Source organism: Triturus cristatus, chromosome 3_2 (assembly GCF_964204655.1).
Source record: "Triturus cristatus chromosome 3_2, aTriCri1.1, whole genome shotgun sequence".
Lineage (NCBI taxonomy): Eukaryota > Metazoa > Chordata > Amphibia > Caudata > Salamandridae > Triturus > Triturus cristatus.
The window spans coordinates 188,710,258-188,737,847 of record NC_140584.1 but is presented as its reverse complement, the minus strand read 5'-3'; positions in this window follow the sequence as shown (position 1 = coordinate 188,737,847).

The window sequence follows — 27,590 nt, the reverse complement described above, 5'->3', positions numbered from 1 at the left end:
ATCATTAAAAGGGGGATGGTTTTGAATATGCATTTAGCCAAGGCGCCAAAGACTGCAATGAGATGGGAGAAGGAACCCCAACAACAAAATTCATGCTGAGTCGCATTGTTGTTCAGGTTTGTTTTTTGATTTCTTGAAGTTTGAGCTCCGGGTTCCTGTGTCCTTCTGAATGAGCAATTATGTTTGAATTTGCAAGTGTCCAGTAGCTGTGTACACATTTTCTTACTGAAAGTCCATCATGGGGTTGTGGACCGAAAGAACTGGCTTACACGTTAAACCTTTCCTCAGAATCATGCAACATAACCATCAATTGATGTCAAAATACATGCTGGGATTGGCTGTCTGTTTTAACTCAAAAGACTTATCAAAATCTTTCCAGCATGCCCCCAAAAAATTACTCAAATGCACAATGGATCTTATTCTGGTAGAAGGCGATCTGGGGCCAAATTGCGAACATTACATACTTGTGAAACCCTATAAACATTTCATGAATGTTTCCTCAAATTTAGGTTTCTTCAGGTTTCTTCTGCCTTTAGGAGTATTCCTTTAACTCATTAACGTGCTCACCTTTTCAATAATCAAATAAAAATATGCACATAACTCCCTTCTCTTCTTTCACTCCCTCAGTTAAATATAACCCAAGCTGGTCCCTGGGAGCAAGCAGCCGTGGTCCATGCAGGTAACAGCGGTGGGGCCATGTAAGGGGGGATTTCGAGGGACGATGCAGAGGGAAAATTAAATAAATAATTAATTTTCCCTCAGCATCATCCCTAGAAATCCCCCCTTACACGGCCCCACCACCCCACCCCAGTTACCTGCACGAACCGTGGCTGAGAGCAAGAAATTGGTCATGAACCCTACCACTTGCCCGCCCATCCTCACCTTTTTTAGGTCTCACCTACGCAGCGCGCATGCGCTACATAGGAAAAGACCTTTTGAAATCGATTCAGTTTTGCTCCCAAAAACGTGCACGCATTGCATTGCTATGAATGGCAACGCGCGCACGATTGGCGATTCCCTTGCGGGAGCGAGCAGCTGCGCCATATGTTAGCAATTATTGCGCCTTGCTGCTCGCTCCCGCAAGGGAATCCGGCAGAGGCCCCCTCCTCTCTCCCCTCCCCCTGCTGCTGCGCGCCTCGCGCGTGCTTGTTAATTAAAGTTCTGATGTGATTGCGTGGCCGCCTCCAGCCTGCACCATAAAGCACGGCTGCCTCCCCTTCCCCGCACCCCCTTATCTCAGCACCATCGCACTTTTAATAAAAGTCCCCCGTCTCGTATCAGAGTTTCCGGGCAGGGACGGAGACGGGCGCTGAACTCGCCACAAGCCCGATTTTCCGCCCGTTTAACTCTTTGCAAACAGCGGCCGCCCAGAGCGGACCTGGGCATATCTAATATTGATTCTAGGGCCTTTAATCAGCAATGAGGCAACAAAACGGAACAGCAGCCAAGGCCTGCAATAAAACAGAGAAAAACACACCAACTTCTTATTTTGAGATTATGGCCTCATTATCGGCGGCAAGCTGCCTCGCGCGCGCCGCTCCTGTGAAACTTGTTTTCCTAAAGTCGGTGGAGCAGGTTTGAACAACGATTTTCCACCTCCCTACACCCAGCAGCTCGTACCAAGCAGTGGACACGGGTGGATGACTAGGTGGAAAGTTCCTGTGGCCTCCAGCCCCCCTGTCCACCTTCAAAACAGGGGTAGAAGAGTCGAGGGATCAGTGAAAACAACACCTATTATTTAAAGTGCCTGGAGGCCTCTCGGTATGTGGAAGGAGCTTGAGAAAAGTGAATATTGCACCAGGGGTACATGCTAAAGGAGTGCATTTATGAACCAACTGTACTACCATAGTGACAATGAATGTACGCTTTGTAGCTGCACACACATCTGTCCAATGGCGGAGTAAAGCTGCTGGGCTGTGTTGCAGGGATTCATTATCACACACGTGTGTAGCTTTCAGGTCATACATGTTTGTTCAACAGGTGCATTAACCGAATGAGATATGTTACTGACATTCAAACGTGTGTCCTGCAGGTCACACAAGGTCTCGGCATGTGGTGCATTATTTACTAGAGGGGGCGAGCCAACAAACTAACTAGGAGAGCTGAGGCCGAACCGAGCCATGGGTTGGCTCTGGCTCTAAGAGCCCGCACACGATCTGAGCATCAGAAGTATTTGTCAGCCACGGCCCGTATAGGGCGTGCTACCGGGGCGGTGGCGTAGGGCGGGGGAGGGGCAGGGTGGGGGGTTGTAAAATGCGGCATACGGCCGATTTCAGGTAAGTAACGAAAAAAAAAAAAGAATTTTGTTGCGCGTGCTGCATCGCCACTTCCTGATGACAAGGCCAGCAGTGACCTCGAAGGCAAGTCAGGGGTCATGTGGAACCTATATGCGGCCAAGATTCCTGTTACAGATTGAAAGACTTTATAGGCGGTTAAATCAAACGCAATGGAGGTTTTTGAACAGTGCACATCCTGAACTTACGTTTTTGAAGGTGCCCTATATATAAAAATGAACAGAAAAGGAGGTTCTGTGAAATAAAGTATCCTGGGATGATTGGGATCAGACAAGTTGGTCAAGCAGGGAAGCCGGGATTGAGCCCAGATTTTCCAATTTCATAATGTGCACATCAGCCACCAGATGGAGATCTCTTCTGATATCAAAGGTTAATGCTCTGTCCTTGATTTTTGGAGCATGGGATTACAGCTTGGGTGACAAGCAGAAATCACATTTTAATTTTGGCAGTTTTACATAGTGCAAGTCTGCACTCAGCAACAGAGTTCAGCTGCAATGCAACTTTCTTTTTGATAGGGGCGACAAGATGCTGAGCCGAGACTGGGATTCCAAATTGGGTCGCCATGTTTTATGCTCAGCAGCTGTAGCCACTAGGCCACATCTCCTCTCATGACAGCTCTGCTTCTTTTTGGGCTTGAGGTTTTAAGAGAACCTCGAGCTCAGCCAAAGCCAAGGTTCTGGGTTGAGCCTGGATCGATCTTTCAGCGGCCTGCCCACCTCTATTGTGAAAGTTTGCTATCCTACTGTCATTCAAGCCTTTCACGTACATGTTACATACAGTGCTCTGAGGCGGGTGCAGAAGCTAATCGGTCTGCCTGCCTGACACTGGAACTTGAGAACAGCAGGTGACACAACAACCTCTACAACAGGGCAGTTCACCCACAGAGCTACCTTGTTGGAGTTGAGACGCCGGACTGCAGGTTGCACACATATCTTTGCATTTTATCTGCAGGAAACGTTCACTGGTAGCGCATCTGAAGCAGTGCCATAACATACAGTAATACCATATCTTGTACTTGTAACATGTAGTAGTAATCAGGAGTGTCGTGAACCCCTGCTTTAGCAGCTACAGCAGGGTTGGGGTTCTTTATGGGCCTCTTCAATCTGCAACTCGGCAGATAACGAGTAAGAAACGCAGCATGAATAGAAAAGCAAGCAGGAAAGAAAACAAGCATTGGCATAGCCAACAGGTCTCGCTTTTGAGACCTTATAAGTATTTAGTTATGCAGCACAATATCCTTGGTACAACAACATCAGCTCCCCTTTTGTTGGAATCTAATAATTTCCTGTTATTAGGTGACTTGAACATCCATTTTAACGACACCTTATGCTCTACTAGCACTCATCTCATACAGGACTTTGCCGCCCTCAATTTAAGTCTTCTCAACTCCGGTCCAACTCATAAAGGCGGCAACCTACTAGACCCAATCTTTGCTAATCTGGACACTGTAACCTGTTTACCTTCCAGACCTATTATTTGGTCTGACCATTTTATTGTAGAGTTCTCCTGGCAACCCACACTCCCTTAGAACCAGTAGAAATTGGCAAAGACTTAACCTGGAGCAACTTAATAATTCCCTAGAAAAGACCTTGCCTCCTCCTTCTAATATCTCTACGGATGATGTGGGGACGATTAGTACCTGGCTTACCTCTGCAATTGATTTTTGCCTCCCGGCACGTAAATGTAAGCAATTTTTTCTGCACCCCCCTGCTCCTTGGTTCAATGAACAACTAAAAATGGAGAAGTCCCGCTGCAAAAGACTGGAGCGTATTTGGAGGTCAAACTACTCTCCTGCAGATAAAGAAAACTACAAACTCGCATTACATAAATATCACGCTCTATGTAATACTGCCAGGGCCAATCACGTTAACAACACGATACTGAAAGCCCAGAATCGTCCCAAAGCTCTTTTTAAGGCAGTGCAAGAACTATCCGGTATGGCATGTGCTCCCAAAGCCCCATGTCTGGATAGCACTCAATGCAATTCCTTGGCGGACTTCTTTACGGAGAAAATTGACAGCATCTACGTGGGTTTTGGAGCTTTACCATCTGTTTCATCCAGTTCATCCATACAGAACCATGACCAACCATCCATTCAGGACGACCCCGCACGGTCCTCATCTCCTCTATTAGATAAGTGGGAACTCATTTCTATGCCTGCCTTCCAGAAACTGCTGGCAGAAATCAAATCCGGCTCTCCCTTGGATCCCATGCCCCCTCAGATTCTTTGTACCCTAGCCTCTGTCTCACTTGACTGTATCTTGGCTCTCTTGAATGCTTCTCTCATTGAGGCAACTGTTCCTAACGTCTGGAAGCATGCGATGGTGGTCCCGCTCCTGAAGAAAGCCAATGCTGATCCCAGCAACCCAGCCAATTTCCGACCCATCTCCTTGCTTCCCTGCCTCTCGAAGGTGCTGGAGAAGCATGTCAACCGTCACCTAACCACCCACATTGAATCAGCGAACGTCCTTCATCCTTCCCAGTCTGGTTTTCGGGCGGGCTTTTCTACGGAGTCCACCCTTCTGGGAGTCACGGAGACAGTCAGACGCCAGGTAGATAGAGGGGAGACGGTGGCACTCATCCTTTTGGATTTGAGTGCCGCTTTTGACACCGTCTCCCACACCATCCTTCTTTCTGCCTTGAAGTCTGTTGGGATCGGTGGCTCCGCACTTGCTTGGATCTCCAATTTTCTTTCTGATCGCACTTTCCAGGTCTTCTCCCCCTCTTCGGTGTCCACTGTTCATAATTCCCCGTATGGTGTCCCCCAAGGTTCTACTCTCAGTCCTTTGTTCTTCAATCTCTATGTTAGACCCCTTGCTTTTCTTGCTGAACAGTCTGGACTATCTATTTTTTTGTACGCTGATGACACTCAAATCATTTTCTCTCTTTCTTCTAATCAGCACTCCTCCTCCTCTTCTCTTCGTTCTGGGCTTACTGACATCGCCAATTGGATGCTGACTAACAAACTGAAGCTGAATGGTGACAAAACGGAGCTGCTCCTGTTCGGGCCGGACTCCGCCCTCTGGGGCCCGCAACATTGGCCTCAGCAAATGGGACCACTGCCGGTCCCAGCAACAACAGCACGCAATCTCGGGGTCCTCTTTGACAATCAGTTATCCATGAGGCAACATGTGGTTAAAGTCTCAGCCACCTGTACTACCATCATCAGGTGGCTGAGGAAGATCACATGGATGCTTCCCCCAGACACCCAGAAGTCAGTGGTCCAGGCCTTAGTGACATCGCGGCTGGACTACGGTAATGTACTTCTTCTGGGTGCCTGCAAGGAGGTCTCCCGTAAGCTTCAAGTGGTCCAGAACATGGCTGCCCGTTTACTTTGCAATCTGCCTAGAACCACCTCAGTCTCCTCCTCCCTGCGCAGCCTGCATTGGCTGCGCATAGAATCTAGGTCCAAATTCAAAGCTCTATGTTTTATGCACCGTATCAAAGCTGGAAAATCCCCTCACTATCTATCCACCTTAGTCCATCAATATTGTCCCTCCCGCACTCTCAGATCCTCCACTCAATGCAGATTCTCTGTCCCCCGTTTCAAGCGTGCTAGAGTTGGTGGGCGCTCTTTTTCCTACTTGGCTCCCTCGCTCTGGAACTCGCTTCCCATCCCTTTGCGGTCTGAAACATGTTATCTTAAGTTCCGCAAAGGAGTGAAAACCTGGCTGTTCTCTTTGTAACCTGTTCCTTGCACTCTTGTTTGCCCTCTTTTACTTCTGTTCTCCTAGCGCCGGGAAACCCACGGGTAGCTGCGCGCTTAATAAATTCATATATAATAATAATATATAATAATAATAATAACTGTTGCATGGCTAAACACTTAAAAGGTCCCAAAGGCGAGATCTATTGGCTATACCAATGCTTGTTATGTTTATCTTTTGCACCAACCAGTGTGATTGAAGAGTCATGGACGATGTATGTATAACAGCCTGTGGCGAGGGGGACAAATTAAATTGTCCTCCCCCCATGTTGGCAAGTGTCATTGGTGTTGTTGTGGAGGGCCCCTGAGGCTTCCCCTTACCTCTCTTACCTCCCCTTTTTCTTGGTCGCTTGTGAATGGAATGAAAGGCAATGGTTAGGAGAACCCCCACCCTCTGTGCCCATTTCTTAGGGAGAACTTGAACGGGAGATGACCCTGTGGGACTACCGATCTCCCCTTGCCCACTAGTCTGTCCTGTAGTTCCCCCCAATGCAGACCGCAAAAGGTCCAGCAACTCCTAGGTAGAATCCAAGTTGGCCATATTCCAGCCTTCCTCTTAACTTGTTTCTGTGTATTATATTTATTTAGTCCCCTTGAACCAAGAAAACACAAGCAGAACGAAAGAATTCCGTATGTGGAGGCAAATTACCATTTTGAAAAATACCTTGGTGCCACAAAAAAAACAATAACTTAGCAGGAAAAGTATAAAACTGTTTCCACAATTTAGCAAATAAAAATGGTACCATAAATCATTGTTGACAAAGTCAAGAATATGATGAGACAAACCCTTTCAACTTGACAGGCTCGGCTTGAGAGATTGTGAACAAAAAGGCCTGCTATAATGCACCCAACAAACAAACAATCCCTCTGCAGCCTTTTCAGAACCAATGGCCCCACCTGAAAAAGCAACACTTGCTACAACGTTGTCAAGGCAATGCAGTGTTAACACACCTGCCTCAAATGTAGATCTGGTGTTTCTAAGCAGGAGATTTTTGCTTCCCTTGGCGATGACACAACCCAGAAACCTCAGTTCACACACAGAACCCTCGGGGCAAACCGCAGTCTCTCTTGCAGGGCTCACTGTGGCTCCTGCTGCCAACCTGGGAACATGGAGCACCGGGTGGAGCACATGGCGATCCAAGGACCAACAGAGTCTCTGCCAAAAGAAAGGTCTGATTCCCACTGCTGAGTGCATGGTACATCTGGATCCAACTGCACGGGTGCCAGGATAGAGAGACCAGACGTCCCGGATTTGCCCAGACAGTCCTAGTTTTGCAATGACTGTCCCAGAGTCCAGACACATATTGCAAAAATAAACAAATGTCCTGGTTTTGAGAGAGGGGAGGTTGAGCGCGCACATTTATCACTGTGCTGTGAAGACTCAAGTTCACACCCGGCCCACTCATGACACCAGGGGCAGATTTTTGTTAAAAAGAGTCTCCTACTTTGCAGCCTCACTGAATTCAGGCAGCACAGCAGGATTTAATGAGGGGTGAATCAGACACCCCTGCAGAGAACCCTTCACTGAGGCCAGAATCACACCATTCCCTTGCAAAACACCCCAGCAATGCAGAGGAAGCGTTTAATTTTCATACTACAGAGGTGTGTGTATATACATGCATCTATATATATGCAAAAAAGAAGCAGAGAACCCTGGGTAGTTCTCAAGTTTAGGTGCAAAGCAGCTCCTGTATAGAGAATTTTCAACACCAGCGACAGTCTAGATCTGCTCACCTCAAATGTCTGCTTTTCTACCAAAGTCTTTAAGCATAGGATTAGGACAGTGTCATCCATACCAAGATAAAAAAGAGACAAAGTCTTTTACCATTTCTAGAGCAAAGTCTTTAAGCATCGGACAAGCATGCTGAGCTGTAAAATGACAAATACCATTTACCACTCCAGGCACAATATTACAGCTTTGAATTGGTAAAATACCAACCAAGCCCACCTGAAATGAGTAAAAGCAACCCCTGACACACTGTTTTGCTCTACTTAGAGCTCTTCAGAGAGGTATAGCTTTGTCCAGACACAAGGGAGCACCCAGTATGAGTCAAAACAACACCCTTCAGGCATGGAGTGACATTAATTATGCAAAAAAGAAGCAGCAAACTCTGGGTAGTTCTCAACTTTAGGTGGAAAGCAGCTCCTGTATTGAGCACTCTCAACACCAGAGACACTCTAGATCTGCTCACCTCAAATGCTTGTTTCCGGTCCAGGATAGACTTGGCTTGGCAGTTTGGGCTGGACCGTTCCCATGAGGCATAGGGTTTAGACTGATTTGCATATAGCTGAGTCGGAACTAGGGTGGAAAAGTGAGCTAAAGAACGATGATGGATTCAACCCAGATCTGTGATTGGGGGTGAGTGTCTGAAAAGTTTCAACGCTCCGTCTATCATCTCCTTGTGCTTGCTTTGTATGCCCTAAGTTGGCAGGGTATGCCCAGACGTGGGCCCCTTGCTCACTTTACCACTGGATTCAAGCTAGCCTGGCTGATGAGGGGTGTTACCCCGAAACTGGTCCAAGGATGCTTTTTCTGGTTCGGGGAAGACTTGGCTTGGCAGTTCGGGCTGGACTCTTCCCATGAGGCACAGGGTCAAGACTGATTTGCATATAGCTGGGTGTGAGTTTTGGTGGCTAAGTGAGCTGAAGAACTGTGACTGGAGGTGAGTGTCTGAAAAGTTTCAGCGGGCCGTCCATCATCTCCATGTGATTGCTTTGTTTTGTTCGCCCTAAGTTGGCAGGGTATCCCCAGACCAGGGTCCCTTGTTCACTTAGCCACTGGATTCAAGTTAGCCTGGCTGATCGGGAGTGCTACCCCGAAACTGGTCCCAGGAGGCTTGTTTCCGGTCCAGGGAAGATTTGGCTTGGCAGTTCGGGCTGGACTGTTCCCATAAGGTACAGGATCAAGACTGATTTACATATAGCTGGGTCTGAACTGGGGTGGCGAAGTGAGCTAAAGAACGATGATGGATTCAACCCAGATCTGTGACTGGGGGTGGGTGTCTGAAAAGTTTCAGCGCTCCGTCCATCATCTCCCTGTGTTTGCTTTGCCAACAGTTCCAACCAGGAAGTGTTGGCAGCCATCTTGTGGCTCAGTTCAACCGAGTCACAAGAAAAAAGGTAAAAAAACATGAAAAGGGGGCAAAGTAAAAACACTCTGACCCCCTAAGCCTGCTCAGGGACCCGGAGGGCCAAAAATAGCCTTTTTTTTTTAAAGAAAATTGGCGGGATTCACGTAGGGTCTGCAAATCCCACCAAAAATGTGGGCCAGGTCCAAGGGGCAATGTTTAATTTGAAAGGAGTCAATTTGTTAAGAAAATAAGACACAATACAGTAATCAAAGAATAATACATAAATACAGAATAATACAGCTAAAATGTCTGGGGAGAGGGGAGGAGCAAAAGAAAGAAAAGATAAGGCGATAGAAAGATAGAAAAGAAGGGGAGGGGGTATGACATCCATACTAGTCATTATATGCTAAAAACAACAGTTATGCATAAAAGATCCTACTATATTGAATTATTCTATAACTATAAGGTAAATATTAATTAAAACAACAGTATTTCTAAAATCAAGGGGGCTTGGGTACTTCTTCAATGCAGGGGTTATGTGAAGATATCTTTTTGGCTGAGACATTTAAGAACTCAGTAACGGGCAATCAATGTATCTCTCGTTTAATAGCAAGCATGGTTGGGTGTACATAGGCTCTATCCAATCCACGGTTGTAGCAAATTCCATACCACCATGCTTGAAAGGATACCGCAGAGGTATCCTTCCATGACTTAGTGATCTGCTGAAATGCAACAGCTATGAGCAAATCAATAATACGAAAATTAGCAATAGAAGAGGACCAAACTTCGGAGATGCTACTTAGAAAAATGTGTGAAAAAGAGAAAGGGATTTGGGAGTGACAAATAGTATTAATTTGTAGCCAAACTTGGGTCCAAAAAGTATGAATTGCTGGGCATTCAAAAAGCATATGTTTGAGGTCTGCTAATAGGGCATTACATGACCAACAAGTAGAAGGGATGCTTGGATCAATCTTATGTAATTTAGCTGGACTAATTAGGAGTCTATTATAAATAAAGAATAAAGTTAGAGTAGTGTTTGCTGCTCTAGAAGTCTTTCTTACTTTAGTCCAGATTGTATTTCATATTGGAATAGGAAAGGATTCATCCAAATCAGATTGCGAACTACATTCCACATCAGATTTAAAATGAGAAATAGGAATATCCATTAACTTTTTGTATATTAGAGAAGCAGAAGGGGAGCTACTTAAAAATGATGTAGTAATAGGAGTTGAGGGGGTAGGAGCATGAGAGGAAATTAAAGAATTATAAGAAACTTGGGCAGCTGCTGTTAAGGATATATAATTAGAATGATATGAAGAGGGAAGAGAAAAATGGGACTGTAATACTGAAAAGGGTTCACAGATACGATCTTGAAAAAGTTGACGAGTCCATTTTAGACCATAAGTTAACCACTCTTTCCAGAAAATATACCTAATGTTAAGTTTAATATGTTTATTATACCAAATTGATGAATTTAAAAATTGTGTACGTTCATCTAGAACAGATGAGAAAAGTGGTTGGAAGATTTTACAAACATTTTTAAGGATAGGGAGAGATAGTAATAAGGGTACATGGGAAAGAGAAATATATTCTTTGAAGGAAATAGGATAAGAAAAGGATCTTTCAATGTCTAACCATAATGGGTAAAGATTAGAATCAGTTCCACTTTCAGACAATAAAAAGGAGGAATGTTTAACAAAAAATGAGGTGTGGAAGGAATGAAAATCTGGAAAATTAATTTCATCCATGTGTTTAGGCTTTTTAAGTTTACAGTGAGACAGCCTAGCTTGTTTATTATGCCATAAAAAGTTTGAAAGAATATTATATACAGTTTTATAGAAAGACTTAGGGATATTAATGGGAATATTGGATAGATAGAACAATATCACCGGAACAAGCATAATTTTTATAGAATCTAATCTGCCCCACCAGATTAAAAATAAGGTGTGCCAACATGATGTGGACGTGGTTAAAGATGTTTGTAGTTCTTTTAGGTTTAAAGCAACAGTATCTTAAATAGAGGGAGTAAACCATAATCCAAGATATTTAATTGTAACTGCGTTCCAAGGAAAAGAAGAAGATAAAAAAATCAGCATGAAAACAGACCTTGTTTAGTGGAAGGATCTCACATTTGTTGACATTGAGTTTATAACCTGAAACGAGAGCAAAGTCAGTCACCGCTGATAAAAATGCTGGTAGGGAGGATTGCGGGTTTGAAATAAATTTTTAAAATATCATCCACATATACTGAGAGTTATAACTGGTTAATTCCATAGGAGAAACCTGCAATGTTTGTGTTAGACCAAATTTTTATTAAAAAAGGCTCTAGGGAAAGGATAAATAAAAGTGGAGATAATGGGCAACCTTGCCGAACTCCTCGATGAAGAGGAAAAGAAGGGGATACAAGACCATTGCCTAAAATAAAGGACCTGGGGGAGGAATAGAGTAAAGAGATATAATTAATGAATGTTGGTCCAAAACCAAACCAAGCAAGTGGTGAGAAAATGAAAGACCAACTGACTCTATCAAAAGCTTTTTCGGCTTCATGTGAAATTGCTGCTAAAGATTTTTTATATGATTTAGATTTACTTAGATCATTAAAAACAATCTAGTATTATCAGATAAGTAACGCCCCTTTATGAAACCACATTGTTCCTTTCCAATCAACTGGGGCAGAAAAGAATCCAAACGAAGAGCAAGGATTTTTGCAAATATTCTATAATCCAAATTAATTAAAGATATGGGCCTGTAATTTTTACATAATGTGTGGTCTTTGTTTTCTTTTGAGAGAAGACAAATCAACGCTTCCTGAAAAGATCCTTCCGATTTTTTAGTAGAAATAAAATATGCAAATAATTGATGTAATTTGGGAAGAAGGAGTATGGAAAAGTGTGAGTAGAATTCAATGGTAAAACCATCTGGACCAGGGGCTTTCCTTTTTTTAATAGCTTGAATAGCAGTAAGAATGTCACTTATGTGAATATCTTCTTCCAAGGAAGAGAAATCTACATTAAGAGAAGAAGGGGGAGGAATGGAGGATAAATATTGAACAATATCAAACAGTTGAGAAAGAGATTCAGGAGTATAGAGCTTTTGATAAAAGTTTGTAAATTCTAAAAGAATATCCTCGTTTTTATCAACTGTAGTATTGGTTGAAGTTAAAATGGATTCAATTTTAGTGTGTTCTTTTTTAATCTTGAGATAATTGGCAAGAAGATTACCAGCTTTATTTTGTGCACTATAATATTTGGCACTAGATTTAAGTAAATATAAGTTAGCAGATTCAGTTGAAAGTTTATTAAAAGTAAATTTGACCTTGATAAATTCATTCAAGTCAGATTGGGTTTTTGTAGAGTAATAGGAATGCTCCAATTGCTTAATGCATGAATTAAGCAATTGTATGGTTTGGGAGGATCCTCTCCGTTTCTGAGCTACAAATGAAATAATGAAGTCCCTAGAAGCAGGTTTAAAGTTGTCCCAAATAAGTTGAGAAGAGGTATGGGGAGATTTGTTTCCTATAAAGAAAGTGTCTGCAAATTTCTGAAAAGCAGGTGTAAATTTAGGGTCTAATAGAAAGGCATTATTAAATCTCCTCCTGATCCCTAGTTTCCCCGGATCACCTGCACCAACATGGCCGCACCATTTTCGTTAATCATTGGGATTGTCACAATCGTTATGACAACCTATCCCTGGCAAACATCTCGACCAATGGTTTTTTTCTTCCGGGCGCACACCGGAAATAGATGGTTGACGATTCCACCAGTTCCAACATGGCCGACCCGTAATTTTCCCCTCGACCAATGGGCTTGCGACTTCCCTAGTCATGTGACACACCCCGACTTGCTCATCTAGCAAACACCGACTCCGCTCGGTACCCATCCCAGGTCCGGCGGAAGGGGTAGGTCTTCGTTCCCACGCGTCCTTTGACGCAGGTGAGTGCATCAGGGCTCGGATACACCGTCGTCCAGGAGGTGAGTTTGGGTAATATTCAAGGAGGATTCTTGACGCCTCCTGTACCTCATTGGGGGCTTGAGCGAGGACGTCCTGCTCTGATCTATCCGCTATCAGGGGCGATGGCGGTCGCCACCCATTTGTGCTCGAGGGTCCCGTGTGGCATCCCGTTTCTGACCGCTTTTAACCACTTTTTGGCGGCGATATGCCCTGGCCCCTGAGCATGATGGTCACCATGGCTGCACACCTAATCGCTCCTGTCAGTACCTTTTGACTCTCAAGGCTGTCAATACCCTCTGTTACTGCCCTCACCACATGGGCTACCGGGCGGACCGCGTCTTTTATATTTCTAATTTTATTCTGTACCCTCCGGGTTTCCCCTTTCACTCCAGGACCCACGTTAGGAGTCCTTTATACCCGCCGGAGACTGTTGCAAGATTACCTTGCTCACACAAGAGGTGAGTTTATATATTCAGCTATGTCTCAGCCCTTAGTCCTGTCTTTTGAGAGTTTTTTAGAGTTTTCTGTATATTTTTCTGTCTTTAGAGACCATCCAATACCCCCCTGAGAGCTTCACCGAATATGACTCTCTATGATTACAGCTGATGTTGTTATGTATGTATTGCTTATTCGTACAGTTTTGTCATGTGTTTTCTGTCTCCAACCTTTTTTAGGTGACTCCTGAGCACCTCTTCGGTACGTAGAACACACATACCTTGTTGTAGATAGTTTTTGTTTTCCCTGATCCTGATGAATTGCCGTGACCAATTATTGGCCTGAAGGGCAAGAAACATGTTGATCCTCCAGAGAGTAGGGCATACACAACTAGCATCATAAACACTAGTAGCTATCCCCACCTCACTTTCCTTTTAATTAGGCTGTTTACCACTTTATTAAACACAATTCTTGTGGACTAACAGTACCTATTTTATTCGTACACCACATCTACACATCCTAGGGCCCCTTACCCCCACAGCACCCTTCGGCAGGAACAAAAGATCCCCGCCAAAGAGCCCCAATCTTGGGAGCCCGTCAGGAATTGCAGCGCCGACCTGACGAGGGGCAGGCTCAAATGATGAAGCATGACACCTAGCTTGCTGGGTGTGTGAGGGCCCTAGTTCCAACTAAAGGGTTTCCCCCTCCGTTTTCATGGCAAACGACATTTTGTGCTGAAATCACTACTTTTTCTTAACTTGTATGAGGAACTTTGTACCCTTTTTGTCTTATTATTAAATCTCCACCTCCTAGTTCCTTCAATAGGAGGGAGTAGGTCTAAATCCAAGGATATAGGAGCATGGTCAGAAATTAATATAGATCTTATGTCTGAATGGGAAATATGTTGAGTAGGGGCTTTAGAAATAATAAATAAATAGTCTATATGGGATTGCGAGGAGTGAACCAGTGAGAAATAAGTATATTCTTGGAGAGTGGGGTGACATAGTCTCTAAGCAACAACAGGTGATCTATGAGTTATAGCAGATGTAAATTGAGTGTGTATGGAGGCGGGGATACATTTAGATTTAGAGCATCTATCTATGAAGGGATCCACAACCATATTTCAATCTCCACCCAATATTAAATAATCATCAGTATATACCATCAATTTAGATCTGAGGCCAAAAGAGATTACCAGAAGTGGTGGGTGCATATAAATTAAAAATAGTCAGAGGAATTTTATTAACAAGCAACGAAACTGAAACCCATCTACCATCAGAATCTGCATCCTGATGTATAAGTTCAATATCTAAACGCTTATGGCAAAGCAGTGCTTAATTTGTGCCGGTGCTTAGCACCGGCACTTATTTCTTAGGGCCTGGTCTACCTATTACAGTGCATGTGACAACAACATATGATTAGTAGTGTGAGTTAACGATCTTCTACCCGCACATCGAGCACCAGAAACAGCTGGTGAGATGACGTGACATCCTTGCCTCAGCTCAGCATAAGTAAACCATGGTAGCAAGAGTGCCCTACATCCGTTACCAATCAATGCTGCATTCCTGCTTTATGATGAATTGTTAGCCCGGGACTCGTCCTCCCTCCTTGACCTTGAATTGGAAGTGTTTCCTCCTGAGTCGGACTCACCAATGCGGATTAAGGTCCCGACTTTTCGCCCGCCCCACCATACTGCACAGCTGCAGTCATTCGAGAAAGCTAGCATCGTGACGCGCAGAACCAGGCCTGTAATTGACAAAAGGCAGTAAGTAAATAATAACTATTTCATTTTTATTTCGTAACATGATGTGCTACTGTGTGGTACTTTAATGGTGGAGATGCACCGTAGCTCACATGCTAGGAAAAGTGCAACCACCGTGCACTGGGCCGATCATACTCAGGGCTCGTTTGCAAATTCCCTTGCAGATGACGAACTTCTGATGTACAATCCTGATTGCTGGGCTACCCGACCCGAATTAAGAGTCATAATAAATAATGTGTCTATTCACAGTTAACGAGACATCAGTATTCTGCCCGGGCCCTGCACAGTTCATAACAGAAGCTCTGCTGTGTGCAACTTCACAGAATTCTTACGTAAATAACAAAATGTTGTTTTCAGTCTGACGTAGCAAAAGAGATGAAAACTGAACTAACCACATTAGATTTCAAATGGGTAAAAAACAACTTACACTCAAATGTTTTAATACCAGAGGAAAGAAAAAATACACAGTCCTGCAAGACATACGAGGGGCAAATACATTTAAAGAACATTTTTTCAAAGAAGGCAGCTGCGTATTTCCCTAACAGCTATGTCACTATTGAAAAAATACATACATTTTGACCAACAGCATTATTTCTTTTTTAGTACACAAATTGTAAACTACTCAGTGCTTAATTTGTGCCAGTGCTTAGCACCGGCGCATAATTATCAGGGCCGGGTCTACAGTACACACGCTGACGCTGGTGCACATAATTGATTTCAATACAAGTAATTATTACTTGCTTCCTATCGCTACGGGACTTGGCAGTGGCACAGACAGTGAGTGACGGTGTTACTGTTGAACGAAATCTCTAGTGTTACTTCTCGTCCGACTCCGGAGACACTGTAGTCACTTCCCTTCTTCATCTCACTGACTGACTGCTCGCTCGCGGCTCTAAATGTTGCAGTGTCGCCGCCGGCGCCGGCCTAGTGGGCGGGACACTGTTGGGCAGGGCTGGATTTTGGTTCTCTGGGTTGGGGCTGTGCACTGCGCAGATTTTTTAAGATTATTGTGGAGGATTGATTGCGCAAGCGCCAGCGCCTCAGAGCCACGCCCCAGCATACCCGCACCTAGTCATCGTGGTGGTGGTTGAGGTTCGTTCAACGCAACGCCCGTGCGTTCACTCACTGGCTCCGCTCAATTAACCCGGTGAGCGACGTTGTGAGCCTTGAGTTAGCCAGGGTGGCAACAGCTGCACCAGGTGAGACAGGGCCTCCTGGCAGGCCTAAGGCAAGCCCTAATCAATCAGACAGACACAGACAGTTAGCTGCGCAGCAGCCGGCAGTGCACAGAGAGAGTCCCAGCCAGTCCCGAGTCCCACGGCCACCCACGGCCACCCACGTCCACTCAACTGGTCCCCGGCACCTGGCCGGCGCGTCCACGGTCCCAGCCATCCCCATCACCATCCGATCCATTCATTCCCCAGCCAGCCCAGTTCGCGAAGTGTGTTGCGGGCGCGCCTCTGAGTCAGTCTGCCTATAGGCGCTGTACAGTAAATCCTTGGCAATCTGCGTAGAATGCGTTTCTTCTGGGTGCTGCTCGACTCCACGCACGTTTGTACAGAAAAGTGTTAAGTGAGTGACAAGTAAACATATGCTCGCCGAGTAGTGTTGTGCTTTAAAAGTTTTCTCGTACACTCAAAAATTATTTTATTTGCACAGTGCATTAATGTAAAGCTCGCCTTCATACGTTGTGCACTCGTGTTTCCTTGTCACTAATTTAACAATGTCCTCTACAAACGTGCGAGAATACTGGTAGCACCAGAAAGCTAAGCAAATTTACGCGGTTAGCCATGGATTTACAGCACCTAGGCTCAGCCTGACCTGTGCCCTGCCATGTGGGAGCTTTTGGTCCTATGCAGTGGCATGGGTGCAAGATGTGCTTGCAGGCAGGGACACTAACAAAATTGGAAAAAAAGGTTCTGTGTGTTTTATTTCAATCAAAATATCGACACATACATAGAATGAAAGCACACAATGCCTCTCTGGAAGCAAAAAAGTATATTATTGTTATTTCCATTTGGTTAATAACTCCATCCATTAAGGTTAAATTAGTGGCTCCCCCTTACATTTTAGTGAGCTTTGAGGCAATGAATGATTCTCAGTGGAAATTGTGGAGCCAAAACCATCTTTGGCGACATTGTAAAAAAAAAAAGCAAGAGTCTATCAAAGTCAGGGATTTTTAGCCTTCGAAAATGAAGGTTAAGTTCCTCAAAAACGAAAACATTCCCTGTCTTATCCTTAAAGAATCAGGGACCCACCTAGCTATCTGTGGTGCGGCCGGTGCAGAGGCACCGGGACATAGAGGTGGGTCAGGTGTGCCCATCCTGCCCTGCACCGGCTGAAGTTATTTTAAAGGCCTCCTGCTCAGATTTTCTTTTTTTAACGCAGCGCGACGGTGGCCTTGTTAGTTCCGTGTTTACATTTCATTTACAGGGGAAATGGAACCAGAGGAAAAACGAAAAATAAAGAAGAGAAAAGACGAAGGAAAATGAGGGGGTGAAATATAGAAACGAGAGGAGGAGCGCAATAAGTGACTGAATGGAAAAAGGAGATACTGGGTGGGAGGGATCAGAAGTAAGATAAAGACGAGGAAAAGGGGCAAAGAACGACCAAGAGAATGGGTCCAGAAATAAGGATGTCATATTGAACGGAGATGAATGAGAACCTTGTAAGAGAGAGAGGAGGGAAGTGAGAGACGGAAAACGAGGATAGGATGGAGAGAGTGAAAAGGAGGAAGAAGCTGAGAGGGTGGAGGTATAAAGATAGGCAGGAGAGAGGAAAAGACGGGTAAAATGAGGACCTTGACGATCAGTAAGCGGGGACACATCTGTTACATAACTTAACATGTGTATTTGTAAAGCGCACGCTCACCCGAAAGGCATCTTGGAGCTGAATAACAGATGTTTATTGTTACCAACTCAATGGTACTCATTTTATCGACCTTGGAAGGATGAAAGGAGTGGGGTTTGAAGCTGTGGCCATGTGGTTGAACACAGGCCCCTATAGCGGGCGCATTAGTTCACTAAGCCACCAGACCCGGCATTACTAGTGCACAGACACCTTGTCTAGGTGTGAGGGGCCCACTGCACATCAACTATGTCTGTTATTTTTATTATATCAAGCCGGTATCAGCAAGGGGTCCATTTCCTTAACTGCATTATATTCGGACAACGTATTCTGTTACCATACCATAGTGGTCAGCTTCCCACTACAAACTCGCCTACGAACTCGCCGGGTGGCAGGCATGGACTATTAAAAAGGGCATACTCTACCCCGGTATTGTCCTTTTCCCAAATCAACACATAGAGCACTGGAATTATTGTCCTTGTTCATTGCATTAGGGATTTTATCTAATTTATTCCAAAATTGTGCTTTAAATGCACTTTTGATTTAATCTTTTTCAAAATGTTCACAGGGCAGGGGAACCTCCTATCAAAACCTTATTATGAGGAAGGCAGGCTCCCTTGCTGAAATTCATCTGACGTTTCACAGTGCCAGTTGAGGATGTGGGTGGAGCTAATAGAGGAAGTGGGTGGAGCCAGTGGAGGAAGTGGGTGGAGCCAAAGAAAAGTGGGTGTGGCCTCCGACAAAGATTTGAGCACCTGCAATTCAAATTTTACAAATTAAGCACTGTGGCAAAGGATAGCTACACAAATACATTTGCCCGAGCCCGTTGATGCGTAAACATGACCCAACCATTGGCGTTGAAGTTTGGCAATTTCTTTATTTGTTACATGAATTTCTTGTAATAAAACTATATCTCCTTTTAACCTAGCAATATGCTATAAAACCCGCTGAAGTTTTATGGGGGAACCCAAACCTTTAACATTCCAGGATATAACTTTTAACAACATCTACATAAGCAAAACATTTAAGGAAGCTTAATAAACTGCAAATAGTAAAATACAATAATGCAACATAAGTAAATTTTCCCTGCTAGACAACGGAGAAACCGCGACCCTCATCCTCCTGGACCTGTCAGCCGCCTTCGAAACGGTCTGCCACCGCACACTACGAACACGCCTCTACGACGCCAGAATCCAGGAGAAAGCCCTGGACTGGACCTCCTCCTTCCTCCTTCCTCTCCAGAAGAACATAGAGCATCTGCCTCCCCCCCTTCTGCTCCAAAGCCACCGAGATCATCAGCGGCGTACCCCAAGGCTCATTCCTCAGCCCAACGTTGTTCAATGTCTACATGGCACCACTCGCCCATATCGTAACACGGCATGACCTCAACATCATCTCCTACACTGATGACACCCAGCTGATCCTCTCCCTCACCAAGGAACCCCACACCACCAAAACCAACCTCCACGAAGGAATGAAGGCCGTCGCCGACTGGATGAGGAACAGCCGACTGAAGCTGAACTCGGACAAGACGGAGGTCCTCATCCTCAGATCCAGCCCCTCGGCCTGGGATGTCTACTGGTGGCCGACTGCACTAGGAACACCCCCAACACCCACCAACCACGCACGCAACCTAGGGGTCATCTTTGACTCTACCATCTCCATGAAGAAGCAGGTCAACGCCGTCTCCTCCTCCTGCTTCAACACCCTCTGCATGCTTCGCAGGATCTTCAAGTGGCTCCCCACCGAAACAAGAAGGGCGGTCACCCAGGCCCTCGTCACCAGTAGACTGGACTACGGAAACGCACTCTACGCAGGAGCCCCGGCCAAACTCCTCAAATGGCTTCAACGCATCCAGACCGCCTCCGCACGACTGATCCTCGACATCCCTCACCGCAGCCACATCACACCCCACCTGAAAGACCTACACTGGCTCCCTGTCAACAAGAGGATAACCTTTACACTCCTCACCCATTTACACAAGGCACTCCACAACACCGGACCAACGTACCTCAACAGCCGACTCAGCCTCTACACCCCCACCCGCCAGCTCCGCTCTGCAGACCTCGCCCTTGCCACCATCCCCCGCATCCGAAGAGTGACTGCCAGCAGCAGATCATTCTCCCACCTCGCCGCCAAGACTTGGAACACCCTCCCCATTAACCTGCGGCAGACTGAAGACCTTCTGACCTTCAGAAGACTTCTCAAGACCTGGCTCTTCGAACAGTAGCAGCTTCCCCCCCCCCCAGCACCTTGAGACCCTCGCGGGTATGTTGTGTGCTTTACAAATGCCATGATTGATTGATTGATTGAATGAGAAGAATCCAACAAGAAAAGCATTATGCATAAATAAGAGAGATATGAAGTAGGAAAGATTATAATAGCAAAACAAAAAATGAGCAATAATAGAAAGAAAAAAGAAAGGTCAGTGAGAGGAGTAGAGAGGAAGAAATGGATGTGAAAAGAAAATTATAATCTGTATGAAAAGAGGAGAAAACAAAGCAAAAAAGGAAAAAAGGATAGAAGAAATACGTTCGAAAAGGGCAATACAAAAAGAGAATGATAGAAAAACAAAAAAGACATACCACGTACATAAAATTAACATTGGGGTGGTGGAGCCACCAAAGGAAGACGGCACGATCAAGAGGGAAACTCCAGGACGAAAACGAGAAAGGGAGACATCCTCCAGGCTGGAAATGGAACCATATAGTAGAGGACCACGATAAACCGCACCTGACAGTAGAAAAGAAATTGATTATAAGAAGTGCAACAAAAGGCAATAAGAACAAAATATCAATATGACTAAAATGCAGATATGTGACAAAAAACAAGAAAACAAGAAAAACATTGATGAACGAGGAATCTCCATGTTTTCTTCTTTGCAGGTTTCTAAGAAGTGTTGTAGGGGAGCTGGATTTTCATAGGCAGTGGTCTTATTGTTATAAGTCACGTTCATAAGACAAGGATGGAACAAACCATATCTAGCATTCAAACTGTGAAGAACAGGTCTCATGTCCAAAAATGTCTTCCGTCGGTCTGCTGTTACTTTGGCATAGTCTTGAGCGAAAAACAGATTGGATCCCTGCCAATAAATTTTTCCTTTAAGTCTGGCAGCTTGTAGAATTTTAAGCAAATCAGTGTACTCCCAAAAATATAAAATAACGCCTCTTGGTTTCGCTGAGGAAGATGAAGATCTTGGGCTATGCCCCAAGCAATGAGCTCTTTGAATATTCAAGTTTGGAGTCTCGGGAAGACCCAGAAGATTCAGAAGAAAGGAATGAAAAAAGGAGAGAGCATCCGCACCCTCAAGCCCCTTCGCAATGCCATAAATGCGCAAGTTATTACGCCTATTACGATTTTCCAAACTTTCCACTTGCTGTTTAAGGTGTGAGATCTCCAAATGTAAGGAAGGAACTTGATTGGTAACACCTTGAATAGAGTCTACTCGTTGTTCCAGGTGGGTAACTTTTTGTTCCGTGTTAGACCATTTGGAGACGAGTATTTGTGTCTTCCATGTAAGGTTTTAGAGCACAAATTTCCTCCAAAAGCAATTCCATAGATATTGATGTCGAAGAGTTAGAAGGAGAGGGTGGGTCTTTATTGACACGTTTGCCTGTTACAGACGATGAGGCAGCAGTTATTTTAGTGGATTGTTTAGATGCATTGCCAGGCACAGTGGGTGTGACACTCCCAATGGCAGCAGAATCAGAGTCCAGTTCTTGCATATTTTCTTGTAATATGTTAAAAGGGTTGTAATCCTCTAATGAAGTAGAATGAGAGGAGATAACACTACCACGGGTACAGCGCGCTTTTGCCATAAAATATAAACCAAGCAGGAGCTCCTTCTACCAAAGAGGCTAAATGAAGTAACTAATAGTGTCCAGAGAAGTCAGGAGCTGAAAAGAATAACTCTGTGACAGGGTTTTCCCCAATAGATGATATGTGTTATATGCAATACATGAGGGGAAAAAGAAATAAAAAATTACATTTTGAAGAAATATTCAAAGCCACTATTCACCAGAAGGCATATGGGGCACGAAACAATGAAAATAGCCCTTAAAGAGTTTAAGCGGCATGAGGAGAAAGTCTGGCTGGAAAATGCAACATGAGGAGACAGTCCGGTCGACAAATTCAAGAACAAAATGGCGGCCGCGAGTATCGTTGCTGAGCCAACCAGTAAAGAAAAGGCAGTTAGCGCTCACCCAGCACACTTGCAAACGGTTCAAAGTGCGCCGCTAAGCTTCATGATTGATTACATACGGCTGTGAGGTCCAAGCTACGGGAAACACCGCCAAGAGAGAACTCGCCTTCTCACACCATCATGGAGCTCCACGGCAGGGCAGCCATCTTTGTTGGCGCCAAAGCCATTCCCCCCGGGGCAATGTTTAATCCACCTTGTTTCTATCTCAAACGGCTCACCTTTCTTCCTTTTTCTCTACTTCTCTTGCCTCTTTCTGCACATCTCTTCTGCTTTCACACCTCCCTTCTTTCTGCACCTCTCTTGCTTCTTTCTGCACCTCTCTTGCTTCTTTCTTCTGCACCTCTCTTGCCTCTTTCTACACCTTCTTCCCTTTTTCTGCACCTCTCTTGCCTCTTTCTGTACCTCTCTTGCCTCTTTCTTCACCCCTCTTGCCTCTTTCTGCACCTGCACCCCTCTTGCCTCTTTCTGCACCCCACTTCCCTCTTTTTGTACCTCTCTTGCCTCTTACTGCACCCCTCTTGCCTCTTTCTGCAGTTCTATTGCCTCTTTCTACACCTCTGTTGATTCTTTCTGCAATTCACTTGCCTCTTTCTACATCTCTCTTGCCTCTTTCTGAACCCCTGTTGGTTTTTTCTGCACTTCTCTTGGTTTTTCCCCCACCTCTCCTGCTTCTTTCTGCACCCCTCTTGTCTCTTTTTGTACCCATCTTCCCTCTTTCTGCACCTCTCTTGCCTGTGTCTACACCCCTGTTCCCTCTTTCTGCATCTCTCTTGCCTGTTTCTGCATCCCTCTTTCCTCGTTCTGCATGTCTGTTGGTTTCTTCTGCGCTACTCTTGGATTATTCCCCACCTCTCTTGCTTCTTTCTGCACCCCTCTTGTCTCTTTTTGCACCCCTCTTCCCTCTTTCTGTAACTCTCCTGCCTCTTTCTGAACACCTGTTCCCTCTTTCTGCACCTCTCTTTTCTGTTTCTGCAACTCTTTTGTCTTTTTCTGCAGGTCTCTTGCCTCCTTCTGCACCCATGTTGCTTCTTTCTGCACTTCTCTTGCCTCTTTCTGCACCTCTCTTGCCACTTTCTGTACCTCTGTTCCTTCATTCTGCACTTCTCTTGCTTCCTTCTGCATCTTTCTTGCTTCTTTCTGCACCCCTATTGCCTCTTTATGCAGCCCTCTTCTGTCTTTCTGTACCTCTACTGCTTCTTTCTGCACTTCTATTGCCTCTTTCTGCACCACTCTTGCCTCTTCATGCACCTCTGTTGGTTCTTTCTGTACTTCTCTTGTTTCTTTTTGTACCTCTCTTGCCTCTTTCTGCACCCCTCTGTCTTTTTACTGCACCCCTCTTCCCTCTTTCTGGACCTCTCCCACCTCTTTCTGCACATCTGTTGCTTCTTTATGTACTTCACTTGCTTTTTTCTGCACCTCTCTTGCTTCTTTCTGCAACCCTCTTGCCTCTTTTTGTACCTCTTTTGCTTCTTTCTGTACTTCTCTTGCTTCTTTCTGCACCCCTCTTGCCTCTTTCTGCACCCCTGTTCCCTCTTTCTGTACCTCTCATGCCTCTTTCTACTCCTCTCTTGCCTCTTTTTGTATTTCTCTTGCCTCTTTCTGCACTTCTCGTGCCTCTTTCTGTACATTTCATACTCTTTCTGCACCTCTCTTGTTTGTTTCTGCACCTCTCTAAGTTCTTTCTGTACTTCTCTCACCTCTTTCTGTACTCAAATGGGAAGTGCAAGCTGTCAAGTTTAAAGGTCTGCATGCTCTAGTGACTGAGGTATATGTCTACTTGTACATGTATTCTCACATGTGTTATGCATCTGAAGATGGTAGCTTAAAAAGCTGGTAACTTCTCCTATAGGTGGTCAAATCTTCTCGGTTCTGCTCTGTCATTCGGATGCACAGGCAGACATGTCTTATGTATATAGGTGTTATAGAGACCCTCAAATACACTATTGAATACCCATGTGCCCTGTATTGTGAGCAGAAAGAAATACATACACCTTTTTGTACACAAATTTACAGAGTGTGCTGGTTGAAACACAGGTATTCAAGTATTTGTATTATTTGTATGTAGCATGTCACTAGGTAAAAGCAGAGGCACACACATGCATACCTTCACAAACATGGTAAGACTTGCGACAGTGATATGGTTAGGATTGTTGTTTTACATTTGGTAGGCCTAACATTCTGAGCAGTCGATGAATAGTGAACCTTCAAGAGAAAAGTGAGGTTTAAGACAGCTTGGGAGAAGCATAAGTGATTAGGCTACTTGGTAAGAGTCTGTGGAAAGTTACAGTGCTTCTTTCTGCACTTCTCTTGCTTCTTTCTGCACCTTTATTCCTCTTTCTGCGCCTCTCTTGCCTCTTTCTGCACTTCTCTTGCTTCTTTCTACTCCTTTCTTCCTATTTCTGTGTATGTAGGCATAGTTAGAAATTAGCATGATGGCTCAGTGACTTAAGCGCTTGACCTGCCAGCAGTTAGTGTTCGGTAATGATTTGGGATCCCAGCATGAAAAGATCATATTTTGTAAGTCGGTAAATTAAATAACAACAATTGATGTTATTCATAGTACTTAGGAACATGAGCAGGGTTTTCGGAAGTGATGTTGAATGCAAAATCGATACCCAAATCAGTAATTGATTATTCTCTGTCTAGTTTATTTATCTATTTAAAAGTTCTTTTTATTTAAAATTTTCAGAAGAGTAAATAGAAACAAGGGAAAGAGACTGAACAGCTTTGTGGCATCATACATTCAGTGAGCAGTTTTGAATTAAACAGAGTGATGTCAGTGGGTAACTGTACACAGTCCCCGAGCACACAATTGAGTCGGTAACCCGGGCCCTTTCTGCAATCTGCTGCTCTCTGTAGCATCCATCTTCCTGAGTTGTGTACCAGGGCCCTACACTGGACCCAATGAAGGAGGGATGGAGATACAAAGGAAGGGACAGTAGAAAAGGAGGGGAATACAGAAAAAGATATAAAGATAGCAGAGAAGGGAAGGAGGAAGGCGATTTCTCTCTGGTTCAAGCAAAGGTGAGATTCTCCAGCATCGTCAGTATTTCCAACTAACTATGGACTTAAGGGGTGTTCCATACACCGTGTCCATGCTTACTCTGCTCCACTGTCATCATTGTTTGCAGAGGTAGAGTCTAAATAACTCGGCAATGGCGCCCATATGTATTTGGGACAACTCGTGCAGACATCAGTTCCCAATAGTCGGACAATTGGTTGTGGCAGAACGCTGCGTCCTTAAGCCACTCCATTGCTTTCGAACTGCGCCTGCGACCCCAACCGATAGCTACCCCTCTCTTCACCAGAAGTAATAGCATGGCCACCCATTTCCTATGCTCAGCAACTACTCCATGCACATAACCCAACAGAACCACCAGGGAAAAGCATTCCACTGCAGCGCTTTTCAGCGAGGCCAGCACCTCAAAGATGCTTTTTGAGTATCCTGCCACCTCTGGACACTCCCAGGCCAGATGTCAGGAAGGAGGCCTCCAGGGCTCGACAACACACACATCTTGCATCCTCACTCAAACCGGCCCTATGTAACCAGACAGGGGTCCTGTACAGTCTGTGGATAAACTTAAAATGAATAAGATGCAGTCTATAATTGGGTGACATTTCTTTCATTTGCGTGCAGCAGTATGCCGAGGTACCCTCCTCCAACGGGCCTCCCAGGATCTTTTCCCACTCACACTATGCCGGGGGTGTGCATATAGGAGATCTACGCTGCATACCCGAATAAAGTCGAGTATTAAGCCTGCACGGTGAGGTATTCACTAGGAATTCCTCCAGTACTAGGAATGTTGGCAGTGTAACAGTAAATGATTCATACAGTGCACGCAGCGCCGCTCTCAATTGATAGTAAGTGAGCCTATCTAGCATCCCTGTGCGATCTTCACCCAGCGCTTCGTCTATGGTAGCAAATACCCTATTACGAAATGCCTGACCCAGGGTGTGAAGCTGAAGCTGCCGCAGTCTTTGACTCACCCCCGCCTCTATAGTGAAGGACATTTCTGGGTGTCTAATGAGTGGGATCAAGGGGGCAAATATGATTTCTAATCATGCTCTGGGCCTGAGTTTTCGCCATGCCCACAGCGTGCAGCCCACAGTGTTCACTTTGGCCCGTCGTCTCTTTAGGGGTCCAAACAACACCATGTGTAAAGGTGTTGGGTCCGCCTTGTTGCTTTCCGGGGCAGGGTGCACCATAAAGAGGGTTGGGAACACCCAGTGATAAGCAAATTGAGCTTGGGCTCAGTTATAATAAAGCTCCATATCTGGGGCCACCATTTCTCCCTGTTCAAATGGCAAGGTCAGGATCTCCCATGCCACCTGGGGCTGTCTCCCCGTCCAAGCCAGCGTTTTCAAATTGGAGCGAAGTCAGCACCTAAATGCAGCAGTGCGGAGAAGCGGCAGGTTAATGAAGATATATAAAAACTTGGGGAGAAGTACCATCATGGCGATGACCAAATGACCCACTAGAGATAAAGGGAGTGCTCTCCACCTGCTTAGTCTACTCTCCAGCCACTCCATGAGCTTGCCATAGTGGTGGCTCCAGAGCTCGTCAATATTCAGACTCAGCCAGATCCCCAAGTATTTTACCGGGGAATTTGCCCACTGAAGTGGGAATTCAGACTGAAAGGGGTTAGTGACCTGAGTAAGTGGGAAGATGATCGACTTTCCCCCGGTTAATGGACACACCCGATACTCCCTCAAAATGGACAACCTCCCAGATGAGCGGGTCTAAGTACCCGGCTGGGTGCTGGACATATAGGGTGACATCATCCACATACATTGAGACCTAAATCACCCTGGGAGTAAAATCCAGACCTCGCTGGGTGTGATGCTGTTGGAGCCTGGCCGTGAGCAGCTCCGTCGCTATCGCAAATACCAGGGGGGAAAGGGGACATCCCTGTTGAGTACCTCGGGCCACTGGGATGGCAGAGGTGACTCAGCCATTGACTCTTAACCTTGCGGCAAAATAAAGCAATTTTTTTGAGGAAGAGCGGACTGATACCAATACGGGAACAGAGTGCAAAAAGGTAAGGCCTCTCCATGGTATCGAATGCTTTAGTTGCATCCAAGAACACAGCCGCAGCGCAAAGAGAGCTGTCAATCACCTGCATGGTCGAAAAGAAAGTGCAGAGATTGTGGGATGTGCACCGCCCAGGCACAAAACTGCACCGGTCAGGCCGGAGCACCACCGGAAACAGGGGGAGCAGGCGTGACACCAGTAGTTTTGCTAGTATCCTATTGTCCAGATTGATCATGGACAAAGGTCTGTAGGAGTCACATAGCTGAGGGTCCTTAGCAGGTTTGAGAATGC